Below are 15,269 nucleotides of genomic sequence, written 5' to 3' on the forward strand. Positions count from 1 at the left end.
GGGAAACCTAACATTTGAGTTAAACAACGGCACTTTGATGAAGTCTGGACTGTCCAGCAATAAGCATTTTAATGAGTCTTGGACAGCAGCTGGGAGCCAACTGCTGACTGTGCCTGCCCACACACTGACACGATCCTGCTGGGTGTGGGAGCCTGTGCCTGGAGCATTTTTTATAATTGTTTTGAGGACCATTTTGTAGTCAGCCACAGCCCCGCAGTGATTCATGTACCACAGGTTGAATAACTCTAGCCAAAGTGACCTTTTTAGTCCTTTTCTGGATTTTTTTGATTTGATTCTACGTAGATGCACCAGTCTGATCACACACTCAGAAACTGTTGTACTGGTGAGGAAAAAGTCATAAAACATATCCAAATGAAAACAAGCTAAATAAGATGTACACTTGTTATCATCAGTACAGTGCAATTTGTTTATAATGCACGTCTAAAGGGGTAACTCAGAAACAAGGAAGACCTGAAGAAACAAGCATATAGGGAGGTGAGAGAAACAAAGATAAGAGGGACAGAGAAAGAAGAGAACAGGTGAGATGGAAAAAGGGGAGAGGCTCAGACAGCCTTTGCTATTAGCAAGCAGCAAGAAAAAAAAGGAAAAAAAACCAGGATGAGAAATCATATGCAAAGAACCTCAACTGGAAAAAAAAAAAAAAAAACCTTCTGACATCTTAATCAACAGTTGAAATTGTTCAGGAAGCTTTGTGGCTACTACTGGAAAGTCCTCTTGTTGCTGGGTGCTAACAAGGCCATGCCAACTAAATTGCAGAAACAGAGGTCAGTGCTGTGGCCCTGCCAGGCAAGATCCTTAGGGCTACAAACCAGGCCAGAGCGGAAACAGCTGCAGAGTAAAATCAAAATGCACGCAAGCCACTATATTGATTTATTAATCATTTCCATAAATAATTACTCACAAAAAATTTTTAAACTTTTAATACTGTGGCTGCAACAGGGTTTCCACCCTGCTGCTCCAAAGCAACGTGCAAGCCAGGAAAGCTGCCAGAGCAGCTCGACTTCATCCACCACTGAACACGAGTGTTCTCCAGCTAAAGACAAAGAAGTAGCTTCACAACAGCTGCACACAATTTTGCTGCACTCACGATGCACGCAGATGGCTTAGAGCATAACAACCAGACCAGTCTACTGTCTTACTCTAGAAGTTGCTCCAAGGCACATCAAGTCATCTACCCTGCCTACAGCGAGTAGACCACAGAACGTACCAAATGGACAGCTCCAACTACTCCAGTTTCTAGAACAGTAATGGTCTTTTATACTTGGTCTTCTTCCTGTAAGTTAATGCCTTCATCATTAATGTCTACTTTTCTGATACAATCAGAAAGCAGTTCATTGTGTTTTTTTCCACAACTGTTTCCTCCCTGCAGCGCCACTGAACTTAGACTCCCGGGTTCAAATAGTAAGTCCATCTCCTGACAGTGATATTAACATTATTATTGATGCTTACAATTGGAGTTAAAAATCCAGCAAATTACTGGGGAAAAAAAATCAAAGAAAATATTATAAAAAACTGCATATGGATTCTGATCACTCCCACACTGAGTTGCTGGATCCATAGCTTCAGGATATTCTGCCATCCAGAACAGCCAGGGACTAGAGACTTCAGAGCTCATGCTTCAGATTTGGAAATGTTTTGGGCTTTCAGGGCTTCCCTGTTCCCAGCCAGAGAGCTTAGAAATCTGCAGCTAGAGTTGCAGCTCTAGCTGGAATGACTTCCAAGCCAGCAGCAAGAAATCTGGAAGCCAAGAGCCCGCAGATGAGTACTCAAAGGTCTCCAGGTTTTCTGCGCTCTCTGATACGTGTGCAGAAATACTTCCTTCTTCTCCTGCCTCCTTCTCTTACCCATCTTCCAAGCAGCTAAGTTAACTGACCATGATAACATTAAAATATAATAATAAATCTACTTTTCATCCCACAGAAAGCAAAATCAAATTTTTAGCTCGAAGGATAAGAAAAATATTAAGCAACCAACATAAATTACAGTCTTCAGCCTCAAGAAGCTACGGGGTTCTCACACAAGCAGGCACATGCGACACAGTGAGGGGGGACACAGAGAGATGGTTAGCCTTATCGGTGGTTTAACCAAATTCCACAAAATGTTCATAGATAAAGTCAGACTCTCCTCAACTCCATGACTAGGTTTTCATCAGCTCAAAGGAACTGAGACGGCCTAAGAACGTGTTCAAACTAGAAAAAAAGTGATCTTTTTAGAAAGAATACATAAAACATTGAAAACCAACAGGATAGAGGGATAACTGATGAGATTAAAATGCTTCCTGATCATGCATAAAGTATTAAAGGATAATGATGAGAAGAGCAACGTCAGGTACCTTGGAAAATGAACAGATGGGTAATACAACAGTAGAGGCTCTGTTGAGAACCCGGTGAAGAGCTCTGCTCAGAGAACAACAGCGGTCCAAAAGCAGGAGGAAGGAGGGATTTGTGAACAGCGGGTTGGAGAACTGTAAGTGTACAATGGAGGTAGATTGGGACCTGGAAGTCTGCCCTCAGTTCCTCCAGCTTCAGAAAAGACACACAGGCAGGTGCGAAGGCTGAGCAACGTGCAGCCTGAGCAGCAGGTAGAGCATGCCTCTCCAGCAAAGAGCACGGACAACGCTGATGAAGACAAACAAAGTTGAGGGCACACCCAAGTGGATGACCCCCGGCTTTCTCGAGAACAGGTCACCAGAATTAACAAGGAAAAACACAAACACTTTCTTCACACGGTGCAGAACTGGACACTGAATCGCATTCCCATGCAAAACCAATTTACAGAATTACACCAAGCATTTGTAGACGTGAAAAGCACATCCACTTTATAATAGTTAAAAAACATTAACAGACACTTCAAATGTACTACAAATTCTCATATTGCAGAGCAATACTAAATTTCTAACCAGTATCCCCAAGAGGTAGGCTACCCTGCACTTTATTAGTACGGAGTTTATTGCCTCGAAGCACCAAAAACCAGACTTGGTCATGGACAAAGCAGATCAGAAGGACCTCTGCCCCAGCGAACGTGGAAAACAAAGTGTTCCTGTTTGAACGTTATTCTCTCTCTCCTCTCTCTTAAAACAAAAAAAGAAAGCAAACAAAAGATGTGTTGCAATAGCTGAAGACTGTTAAAGGAAACAAATGTTATGAAGCCATTAAAGAAAGAATAGTAACGTATGAAGACATCAAGGTTAACATAACACACAGAAACACAAAATATTACAGATAAATTAGGGGTACTGTTAGGGCTACCTACAACACTGGAAAAAAATATATATTTTTTTTAATACCTCATTTTAACATAGCTAGAAGTAATCAGATGTATATTGTGATGTTGTTTATTAAAAATACTTCACAACAACAACAAAAAAAACACATTTGCATTATGGCACGAGAAACAATTAAAGCAGTTTCAAACAATTTCACCCCATGAATTTTTGCTGATTCCTAAGTTTAAATAGCCTAATTTGAATTTTAGTGAATAAAAATTAGAAACATGACTTTTGCAAAACAGCTCATGCACTGAATCTCAAATTATGTTTACACAGTCTATACTCTATGTAAAGAAGCTGACGAAGAAACCACTAGACCTTTAAGTTGTGCTTTTCTCTACTCAAAGTGACATTTTGTTAGTATTTCCTTGAAGATGCAAATATTAGCTCATATCTTTGCATAGTATAGCACAATCCCTCTTTGCTGTATAACTTTTTTTTTTCATTTTTTATTTTTTTTTCCTTCCCCCCCCCCCCCCCCCCCCCCCCTTCTTAGTAAAGCTTCATATGAAGAAGCATGATTCAATCTGGAATTCTCACTTTTCCTGATTTAATAAGGCTTCTGCCCAATTGCCTGTGTTTTTCATTAAACCTGCACTTTGCCTTGAAGATCCAAATTCCTCCCATAACTTCCCTAATTCACAGCAACCTTGAAATACCATGGAAATGATCAATTATACAAAAACACGCTCCAAAGTCACTTTCGGAAGGAAGCAGAACGTGATGTTGATAGCTGAATGCAGAGCCTAATGTCAAAATATATATATTTTTTTGCTTCACTTTATTATACCAGAGGATGCACAGAGCATGAGGAAAGCTGAAAGGTGCTCATGTGGGAAGCGTGCACAACCTGCTCAGGTCAGAGAGAAAACAAATGGCAAATGCATTGTGTTACACAGTACTGGGGAAGCAGCTGAGGTATTTACGTACATCACCATCAAGACAACACAGCCCTAGAAGCTCAGTAAAGCATGAATCTTAAGAAAAAAATTCAGCAGTAAATCAGCCAGCAAAGTTGCCTGTGACCAATCTCAAAAAGTATCTCCAGCACAGTCCAAATTACAGGGACAACGGGAGGAAGGGTGAACATTACCAACTACATCAATCTCTTGCATACAAATTTGGTATCATTCTGCCGTACTTGTTTATGCACCTTAACATCCACATCTCAGCAATAGCTGAACAGAATTTTTTACAGGACTGAATATAAATGCTTGGTTTCACATGAAAAAAATAAAATAAATAAGGTTCCTCCACCTCTGCACCGGGGCTTACAGTTTATCAATCCCTAAACTCTGCAATGCATAAACTTGCTCTTGGAAGATGAAATAAGCCAAAGCGCTTTTGTTTTTGTCTGCTTTTTATGCAGCACCTCAGTTCAAGGGGAAAGGTGACTTCATTATGAAAATAATGACACTCTCCCCCTTGACTGGGCATTTATGTTCAAAAGATGTTCCTCAAGGAGTTTTTTTTCAGAGAATCTTTCAATAAACACACGGAGACGCACCAGTGGAGCAGTGAACTAGCACACACAAACTATGCAAAATATGCATATGGTTTAATGACTTATACACCAATGAGCCTTACTACTGCAATGCTTAAGTCTGTTTAGAGACAAATATACACAAGCCTCTCTTATTGCAGAGAATATTATTCTTCTAATTGACTGGAAAGATATAGAACACTACAAAAGATTTACAATAGTGTCATATTGCAGAGCAATATTGTTTTTTCCGCCTTTTTTTTTTATATATAATTATTATTCAGCTTACTTCATGTATAGAGTGGAAATTTTATACTTTCCATTTGACATTGGCTTCCTGCTTCTAAGGATAAGCAAATGGATGTAGAACCCTTGCAATGAGTTTAATTCACACAAGCACAGCTTTTTGCACAGAACAAGTGCCTCTTTCTTCTAGTCATATTTTCTAAAAACTACTGAAGAGAACTCGCATAGAATTTCCGCACGTAGAAATGACTGCAGTTTGTGTAAGGTCTCTACTGACTTAAGAACAAGGCATGAGAGAGTTCAAACTGCAAAGCAGACCTCTGCTGTGATCTTGTATGAAACGCCTCTGTCTCAGTCTTTTCACAAAAACACCACCTACCTGGCTGTAACGAAGGAAGTCTGAGGCTTATAAACCACCGCTGAAGCTGAAACGCACTAATGAACACAAACTTGTCTCTCTAGTGGACGGAGCAGAGAACAGTCAGATTTGTCTGGGGGTGTTTTTCGACTTTCTTTGGAAATTTTAATACTTCTTCTACTAAGATTTCAGTAACACTTTCCAGGTGGCAAGTCTTTTCAAAGCATACACAATGCATCTGAAAGTTCTCAAAACAGAGAGAATAAAATGCAAAGTCAAAGTAGCAATGATTATCCAAGACTGTATATATTTTAAACTGCTTAGGAATTAAGGTACAAAGCACAAAATACCATTGCTTCAAGGCCATTTGTCGGCCACAGCTGCACAGTGTATAAGTTCCTCTTTCTCAACACATTACCCTCACATTTCATCCAATGCAATACTCCAGCATCCAACAGAACGATGCAAAACTGGCAGCCATCCCAAACAACAACAGCCCAGGTAACTGAACGACTTCCTACTTTCAACAAGTTCAACAGGAAATTCTCACTGATTTCGACCAAGATGCTAACCTATTTTGTAAAGTGATAGCTTCTGCTCCAAGGGCTATTTTATTTAAACAGGCAAAGAGAAAAAGCTTGTGTTTTTTTAGGATCGACATGGAAGATAAATTTGGAAAAAAACAACCTTCAACATCTTCACTCTGCCAAAGATTTCCCTTCCTGTTACAATACGTAACATCATTTTTGGGATAATGAATCAGGCAACTGAAAATGCACCGAAATCTCAAACCTGTTGTAGTAAATGGTATGTGTCACCTTTGGTAATACAACTGCTGGCTCCAGGTATACATTCTTTGTCTATTACATGCATTCACAATGTGACATTGTGCAATGAATGGTAGTGGAAAGATGGTTTTCCACCAGAAAACAAAGAACATAAAGCACCTTACAGTTAAACACATTTAGCTTCACTTCCAACAAAGAATAGGAGGAAGAAGCAAAGGAATACTACCAAAGAAGGATACATGTTCAATGGGAAAAAAAACAACAACAACAAACGAACAAAACATCTAATTAAAAAGAGACAATTTATGATATTTTAAATCCCTTTTGCTGGCTTCTTCCCCCACTAGCACTCCTATCACAAAGAATGATCTTTAATTAAACAAACTAAAGAGTTTCTTTTTATAATTATGCTTTGATCCAGTTAAGCACGTAAGTTATAAGCCTAAATTTAAGCCCATTGACTTCAAAAGGATTATCTCAAGTATCTATACACTTACCCGGCAAAAGTTTCAGTGGCCTTAACTTAACCATGGCTTTAAGATCATCAAATGAACTTGTTGTTGGCCTTGATGTACATCATCCATTCCTACAGATAGAGCCTAGCACTTTACTGTGTTGTGATCTGATCCAGAAAAACACGTATTTTAAAAAACTTCGATGTATTAGGGAGTCAATGCAAGGCAGTTTGCTGATGCAAACCATCCTTGTGCCTATTCTGCTGATAAACTTCTGAGATATTATCAATTCATGACAATTTCTTTGTTTTTTCTTTTAGTCCTTAGTGTGGTATAGAGGCAAAATGATTAATATTTGACTATTAACCAAAATGCACATGCAAATAAGATGATTTCTGAGCTTGAATCAGAACGCCCAAATTCATTACGATATGCTAAAAATTGGCCTGTTTGAAGAATACTATCACAACCCACAGCTTCAGAACAACTTCAGGAGCAAATTTTAACCAATGCTCCCTATTGTACTCTGCCAGTAGCGTGCCACAAAAGGTATATTTTTAAAAATAATCAAAATGCATAACTTTAACCTTGCAAATTCTGAAACGTGTGTAGCTTTACAACCTCAAGTAACCTAATTGCACAGAAATAATATACAATGCACTATAAACTTCCTGAAAAATTCACTTAATCGCATAAAACCCAGAAGTTGCTGATTACAACATTTAGAAGTTTCACACAAATACACTGAATTTTCATTTTAGTAATTGAAAGCAAAGCCATACAAATTATAAGCAAAAGACACTACATTATTAAGGGCAGCTAGTACTAAGGAAAGAATAAGCAACACTTGAGACAAGTCAACTAAGGACTATTTTTCAGTACTTTTCATTAGAGTATCAGCCTAAACCCCAAGGAGTTGTTCAGATTCAATGAACAGGCCCATCTTACTATTTTGTAGGCTGACTTGTCTTTGCATTTGGAAAAATAATTTAAATATGCCTCGTTACAAAAAAAAAAAAGTCAAAAAAAAAAAACACTGCCTGCCCTGATAAGATCACAAAAAAAGCAAACGATGATGGAAGAGAAGTAAATGATAAAACTAACCTGATGTATATTATAAGCTGGGGAAAAAAAAAAAAGAACTATTAAGTTTTTTTTTTTTTTCAGATGAGCTGGAACTCAGTAAGCCACCTACCCAAGGAAATCATCTCAAAATATTAAGAGGTGTTTCTTTAAAATTACTTCAATTCCTTTACAAGAACGAAATATATATATAGCAGTATGGACTCAGGAACTACTTTCCTATGACCCTGATCTTTGATGAAAGCAGAAAATAAACTGCTCTATAGCCAGCAGCTGAACCTTCTTTTTACTCGCTTTGAAAAATTTATATTTAATGGCAGAGGGTAAGTCATCTGAAAATTAAGGCTCTTTTCATATTAAAGAGTTCTGAAAAGCAAGAGTCAGTTCACACTAAATATTTAAACAAATAGCAGATGCATTTTCAGATGTGTTTACTAAGCAGAATGATAATACAATATATAATAGCATCCCTGGTTTTTTTTGTTTGCTTGTTTTTTGTTTTATTTCTTTAAACAAATACAAACACAGGTATCAGAACATGCCTGAGTCTGTGGACATGTGAAAGCATGTCCTTAGGCAGATGAGAAATTCCAAAAACTTTAGGGTTAGTGCATTCAAATAAGACAAGAAATAAGAGAGTCCGTATGAAAAGCCTGAATTAGTGCATCATTTTTGTCAGCATTAGTAATGACAGGAAACCTTGGGAATACTAAAACCACATCATATTGAAATTGGGGACAACACGATAGATATTTAAGTCACAAAATGTGTCAGTTCAATAAGCATAGGTGAACCCAAAAAAAACGCCAGCTGTGTTTTAAGCACTTTGTGCTTGAGGTGTGAGGAGTGGCTTGCTTGGGGTTTTTTGCTACTACCAATATTCCTGAGTTAAGTAAGTTATTGACACACAAGAGCTACAACTATAAAGCCCCTGAATTATCTTTATGCCATCCATTTCATTCTTTCACACCCATAGAGCTCTCTCCCCTCTCCACACAGACACACACACCCCAACTCAAAGCTTTTCATCAACTGCTTCACTTTTGACATGCAAATCCTGCAAGTTTATCTGGCTCCTGCAGATTTTGCAAACAGCCCTAGTAAGAGGTGAAGTCAAAAGCACAACAAATTATAATTTCAGAACACGTTTCTGGAAGAGGGGAGATTCGTTTCATTGGTCCTACCAAACCACCACATATACGGAACCTCTACAAGAAAACTTAGTTAAAGCCTTTATCGCATGCACTGGTTGGTTGGTCTGGGAAAGGTTTGTATTTCAAAAATAATAATAATAATGATTTACAGGTATATTCCTCACAAAATAGGAAACTTTACCAAATACATTATTTTGAAAAGGCTTTATGCTCAAATCTTACCACATTCCAAAATACTAGGATATTTACAAAACCACCAGAAAATGTAAGAATAAGAAATACAACTCGTGGAAATATATGTGAAGGAGGCAACATATTTTTAGGCACTAGTTTTCTCTGACTTTTCAGAAGAGACCTTGGACTAATAAATGGCCTCCACTAAGAGACACAAGGGCTCAATAAATTTGCTGGCACAAGTAAATTAACCTCCAGAATTCAGCAGAGCCGCATCCATTCAGCAGGCACTGAATTTCGCTCCCCAGAGTATTTTCTGTGCGACTGTCACTGTAGTTTCTGCCCAGCTGTTGTGTAAATAATTCCTCACTCAAAGCCAACCCAAATACTTGTTTGTCACCGAACTTAAATTTGTGTCCAAGTAGCAAAACGGTCTTTTAATTCCACTGCAGCCTCATCTCAGGCTCAGGTCACAACACTGGCCTAAGGATGGACAAGCGAGGACAATATTCTGCCAGTTAGCAGTATTTTAAAGATGGATTCTGAAAATGCAAAGGATAGCAGGGAACTTGATGCAGTTCACTTGTTGAAGCCATCCTGGCTGAGCTCAGATGCCAAAAACAACTCTCAGGACAGAGGTGGCACCTCTGATCACCAGCTCACGACAGGCCTTTAGCAAACACAGAGCTGGCAACTGTGGGCTTGAGCGATGCCTCTGTCTTTCAACAGCAGTACAAAGGACACGGTATCTGGTCCACAGAGGTGATAAACCAAATAGAAGAGAAAAACAGAATGTAACCAGTCCACAGGTATTACTCACATTTCAGTAACAGCTTTCAGTAAGCCCTGCCAGCCAACGCTGCTGCTCTGAGCCACGCACAGCCGCTACTCACAAGGACACGATGCACCTTCCTTCCTGCTGCCTACAAGGCATTATCCCACAGGCATTTCTGACCACTGTAAAGGGATTTGCACGCTGTTAGATGTTACTGGACCATTTGTTTGCTTGAAAAAAGCATTTTCACGAATATTCTCCTGCTGCAGAAGAGGCCAAACAAATAACTTCAGTCTGGAATACCTGGACTCCATTGCAGGCAACTGCAGAAAACCTGGTATCATTTAAATCTTGCTAGCTGATATCCGTAGAAACAGAAAGCTCAAAACGTGAAAACTTAGATAAGTTCTGGCTCACTTAAACACGTGTTCCAGTCACCATTATGTTTTTCATTTTATTTGCTAGATGTACGCATGGTGGTTTTAATTCACACTTTAGAGCATGGGACTGAGAGATCATACCTCACTGTACCTCCACCTAGCATGAAGCTTCTTCGGGAAGAAAGGAAGCATTTTATGCAGTGCCTTTCTTCCTATGAAAGACAGTTACTGGGAGAACACCTTCTGGCAATACCTTACAACATACAAAATACTGTCTGCTAGTAAGGAAACGTTCACAGTCAGTTACACAGTGATCAGTTAGCTCCCCACAAAATAATGGGGCTAAAAATTCAGTCCCCTCCCTCTGGTAAAACAAGTCATGAATACATTTTCTTGAGAGTTATTTGTAACTGCCATCATTACATCACATTCCTTAACTACATCTCAGAGAGCAAAGAAATTATGCTGTTTTAAGAGAAGAGTTAAACTTTAGGGAGTTCTACGGTTGTCTTACTAACATCTGTGGGATCCCAATATGTAAAGAGGAAAGTAAAACTACCAAAATATTCTCTGCAGCTTTCCCTGCACAGTCACAGCGGTCATTTTCACTGGTAACGAGAAATGAAAGAATGTTCCAAGCAGATGGAGATTGTGTCAGTCATGCCTGTCCTCCTCGATTCCTGTGGTAATTTTCAAAAGTAAATAAATAAATAAATTCCACAAAACAATGTATCAGTATCAAATTGGTCAGCCCCTGCTTACCTCTTTTTTTTTCCTTCTAACGTTCTCTTAAATTATTTCAGTAGTAAGCAAAGAACTTTGCCACATTGCAGCTCACTTGTGATGTGCAATCAGTGGAAAAAAAAAAAAGAATTAGCACTGAAAATGACTTTTTCTAAAATGTTAGATCATCAGCACCATTGAGAACCAGAAAACCTGGCTGCCCATACTATAGGACATGCCAGAACAGTTTGTGTCGCCCAGCTACTCGGTACAGCTTGTGCCAACGGGAAGAGAAAGGAAAGAGAAATCAGTAGGGCGACACAGTAAACAAGATTATTTGCACCCAGTATAAGCATTAGAATTTCACCCCAGATTTTACACTGGTTATGCTCATCTTGCCAAACAAACAGTGAGCAGGTGATGACCCTGTCCCCATACAGGATGCTGGCACATCTCATCAGTCTGGTTTTGCACAGTCAGGACAGACGGTGCTCTGTCACTTCGACAGAAATAAATTCAAATGACTTGGGAATAACATTCAAACAACACCGAATTTCACAGTCATGATCATTAAGACCCTTCGCTGACTCAGTGCGTCCTCTTTCATAAGCACCAGCATGATAAAACAGGGACCAGATACGAGCAGTTCGGAGGATGTGGACCATCAGGGCTGGCCCACTTCAGCCACTTTACAGCAACGCGGTCCTGGCAGTTCGTGGAGGACTCTGAGCTCAGTTAATTTTAAATCATAGAAAAAAAGGCCCGTAGTGGAGCTAAATTGGCATGTGTTGAGATTCAAGGAAAGCTGTCTGCTTTTAAACAACTGAGGGTTCCAACACTGCATCTGTATTGCAGGTTACACTTTGCTGTGAAGTATCAGCACACAGGCAATTCTTCCACGGAGAACTTGTGTTCAACGCCTATACCCTTCACAGCTCTCAGACACCACGAAAAGCAACCGTGTTGCCATTAGTGGCAAATACCGGTAGTGCTTCCAAGTCTACGTGTTGCTGTTCTTTGAGGGAAGCTACAGCGCTTGCTGCCGTATCAATAAATCATCGCTCATTGCTAGCAAATTCCCAGACCAAATCTAACTCTCCATTTTTAACGAACATTAGCAAAAACATTTTTTGTTTTCAGAGGCAAAACAAAGAAATTTTTTTATTTGCAACCAGTATTTCACATCATCTTTCTATACGGGGAAAAAAAGCTTAGTTCTGGTTATGACCCAGAGACAAGTGCTGGTTATCTCCCAGCAGTCAGTGAAGACTGTAGCTTCATAAAGATTCTGCGAGTAACCGAATGATTATCTATGTATGAGATATATATCTATATATATATCTATATATATATCTATATGTAGATATATATCTATCACAGATCATACAGTGCTGTTAATGGGGCTGGGCAGATCATGAAAGATGTAGATGGCTTTTGGTTATTCTCAGTTCCTTTCATGCTAAGAGGTCACTAGGGAGCTATCACTGCCTTTTTCCCATCCCCATGTTAGAGCCCTCTTGGACCCGGCTGGTTTTGAGGGAATGAATGAAGAAATTAATGCTGTGCCTGTGTCCCCTGCACGCTGATGAAAACCAGCTTTGCAGTGCCATCTTATCCTACCTGGCCAGCGCAGCGAGCTCTCCTCATCACTCTTCAGGCTACCAAATGGAGGAAGACCAACTGTTGAAGATTCAGTTCGGTCAGAGGGAGGTAAAATCAGGCAGAAGCCATGATAACAATAAAATATTTATCATTGGTAATTAGCACTTTGTTATCAATCTATCTCCTATTGTTAGGGTTTTTTGGTTCGGGATTTAGATTTTCAGATGCTGCTGGAGTACTGGATGGCAGCTGTAGTTCAACTTGCTTTTATATTATGTCAGCAGCTACAATATGGTGACATTTCCTTCTGTTTTTATCCTTAACACCATTATTCATGACTTCGTCACCTTAAACACAAGCAAATACAACGTGTTGCACATAGGATAACTGACCAAATGCCCAGTCGTTCACTCAGTAGGTAGGTACAAAGGATTACCTGGACTCTAAAATCAGTCAGTGCCTTCGTTTGGGTGCTTTCTTTCAAGCACCTCTCCCCACAGAGTGGGGATCACCCCCAACAGCCAGCCCTGAGCCTTAGCACTGCCCTTGTACGCTCATCCTTTCCTTCTGCCATCCAGTTCTGTACTTCAGCTTTTCAGGAGGCATGTGAGACATACGAGAAAGCAGATGAAGAAATACAGAAAGCCTTTGCACAATATTTGCAATCCCAAACTTTTCTGACATCCCAAAGTTTATAAATCTGACAACTGAATCCAAGTACTGGGTCTCCCGCTTGCTTTGTTCAGCTTCTGAGGACCCACTTATTACGTGTCAGATTATAGACAGGGAACAATTATCCTCTTGTGTTGAAATATAAGCTAATATTTATTTTTTAACTTGCAACCAGAAAGAATATGAAGCATATCCTCTGTTAAAGTGGCCTCATTTGATCGGATGTAAATTGCTAATCCACAATAACACAATTAAGTCCAGTAATGGGCCTGTATCTCTCCCTTATCTGAGCAACTGATTCTCTTCCAGCTTAAAACGAGCAGACAAGCTCACACAGCGGTAAGCCCAGAGACGGATGTGTGTTGTCAGAACATCTTCCACGAGAACACGCTAGTTTTTTGTATTTGAGGCAAGATTCACAAAATACTTGCGTACGCTTTAATCCTCGAATCCACATTTTTAAAATGTTTCCTAAATTTCACCTCATTTCCCAATCTGTCAGGAATTGGGAAAATAGATGGATGAGCAGAAAATAGAAATGCACTCTTTCCTTCTTCCTCAACGTAACTGGGCTACCGTGCTGAGAATAAAGGCAAAATAACAGTGGAAAGTAAATACTTATTTTTTTTTGAATCTATTTTTATCATCAAGGCTAAAGTATATACTCAGATGCATTCTTAAAATTAATAACGACGTATGTTAGGGGACACCAAGCAGCCCTGCAGTGAACACAAGATATGCAAATATTATTTTCTGTACTCCTGTCAAACTCAATCAGCTATCAACTTGAACCAGGAGTTCCATAAAATGCCTTCATTTAACTTGATTGGAGGGGATATTGAACAAAATTAATTCCAGGAACATCTTTCTTCTCAAAGTATTTGCTCAGATGTCACCTCAAAAAGTGTTTTAGGTGCTTTAGAACATGATTTGATTTAGCATCTTAGGCAGAAAATGGGAGGAGTGGGGGAGAGGTGATGTGCCCTGAATTTTAAAGGCAGCCTTAAACTGGTGAGCCTTTACATGTCATGTCTAAATGACAGGGTTTACTGCATTAGCCACATGCAACAGCTGTATTACTCAACAGAGAGCACTCTTCCTGAACTCTGAAGGAGAAGATTCCTTGCGATAACATTGGTCATGGCATCCGGGAGGGCCACAGCCACTACAGAGCACTGCTTCACCACGGAGGCAGCGGGAGAAACCCAATGACTGTACTGAGGTATGGCCAAAAAGCAGCCATCCACATCATATTTCAAATATGGTTTGAGTATCTCAAAAAAAAAAATGTACTTTTTTATTTGGCACCGGTATTCCACATAATTTCCGCAGTGGAGACATCTAAAAATACTCGTTGAAATCGCGCTGATTGCCACGCTTTGGAAGAGAATCTTCTCAATAACACAATGCTCCCACAAATCCTTCACCATGGGTGAACACGTGCTCCATCTCCGACACTGGCATAGCTTGAAACATCAACCCATATTATTCTCCTTCACCCAAGGTACCAATTTTTGCCAAGGTGAACCAACAGTGTTGACCACAGCTCTCGTATTTCATTCCAGTACAACCGGCCAATTTCCATTAGCAAGATTCCCGTTTTGCCAAGCTTTTGGATAACCTCCACTTCAGCACCTGACTGGTAGGAACAACAAAGACGGGCTGAGCGAAGGACTTTTTGAGGTAAGCATTCAACACAGACGAGAGGCTCCGAAGCAAGGCAGAGGCAAACAAGGATAGGGATATACTAAAATAACCCTACTTGGAGCAAACCCCGTGTGTCTGCAGAAGGTATCACTCGTTGCGATATCCTGACAGCTCTTCCCATCAAAACAAACGGGTTTTTTTCCACAGTTTTGAATTGAACCCTAGCACCAGACATATGCTGCTGCAGCAGCTCCACCGTCTTGTTTCTGAAGCACTAGACAAACCGAGCACCGAGGGAGATACAGCAGCATTTGAAATGTTCCCCAAGGCGACGCTGCCTTGGTTTGGATGGAGACAAGAACATCAGCACCAAGAGAGCCCTTTACACTGCCATGCCTCAGGGATACACCTGACTGTACAGTGAGATTTCCCCACAGCCC

At 39.9% G+C, this 15,269-nt stretch overlaps 1 protein-coding gene across 7 annotated transcripts in view; it reads right to left on the reverse strand.

Moving 5' to 3' along the window:
• GRIP1 (glutamate receptor interacting protein 1) overlaps positions 1 to 15,269 on the reverse strand; it is a 325,281-nt gene that overhangs the window by 307,354 nt on the left and 2,658 nt on the right. The window lies entirely within an intron of this gene.

This window comes from Anser anser, assembly GCF_964211835.1.
Source record: "Anser anser genome assembly, chromosome: 1".
Lineage (NCBI taxonomy): Eukaryota > Metazoa > Chordata > Aves > Anseriformes > Anatidae > Anser > Anser anser.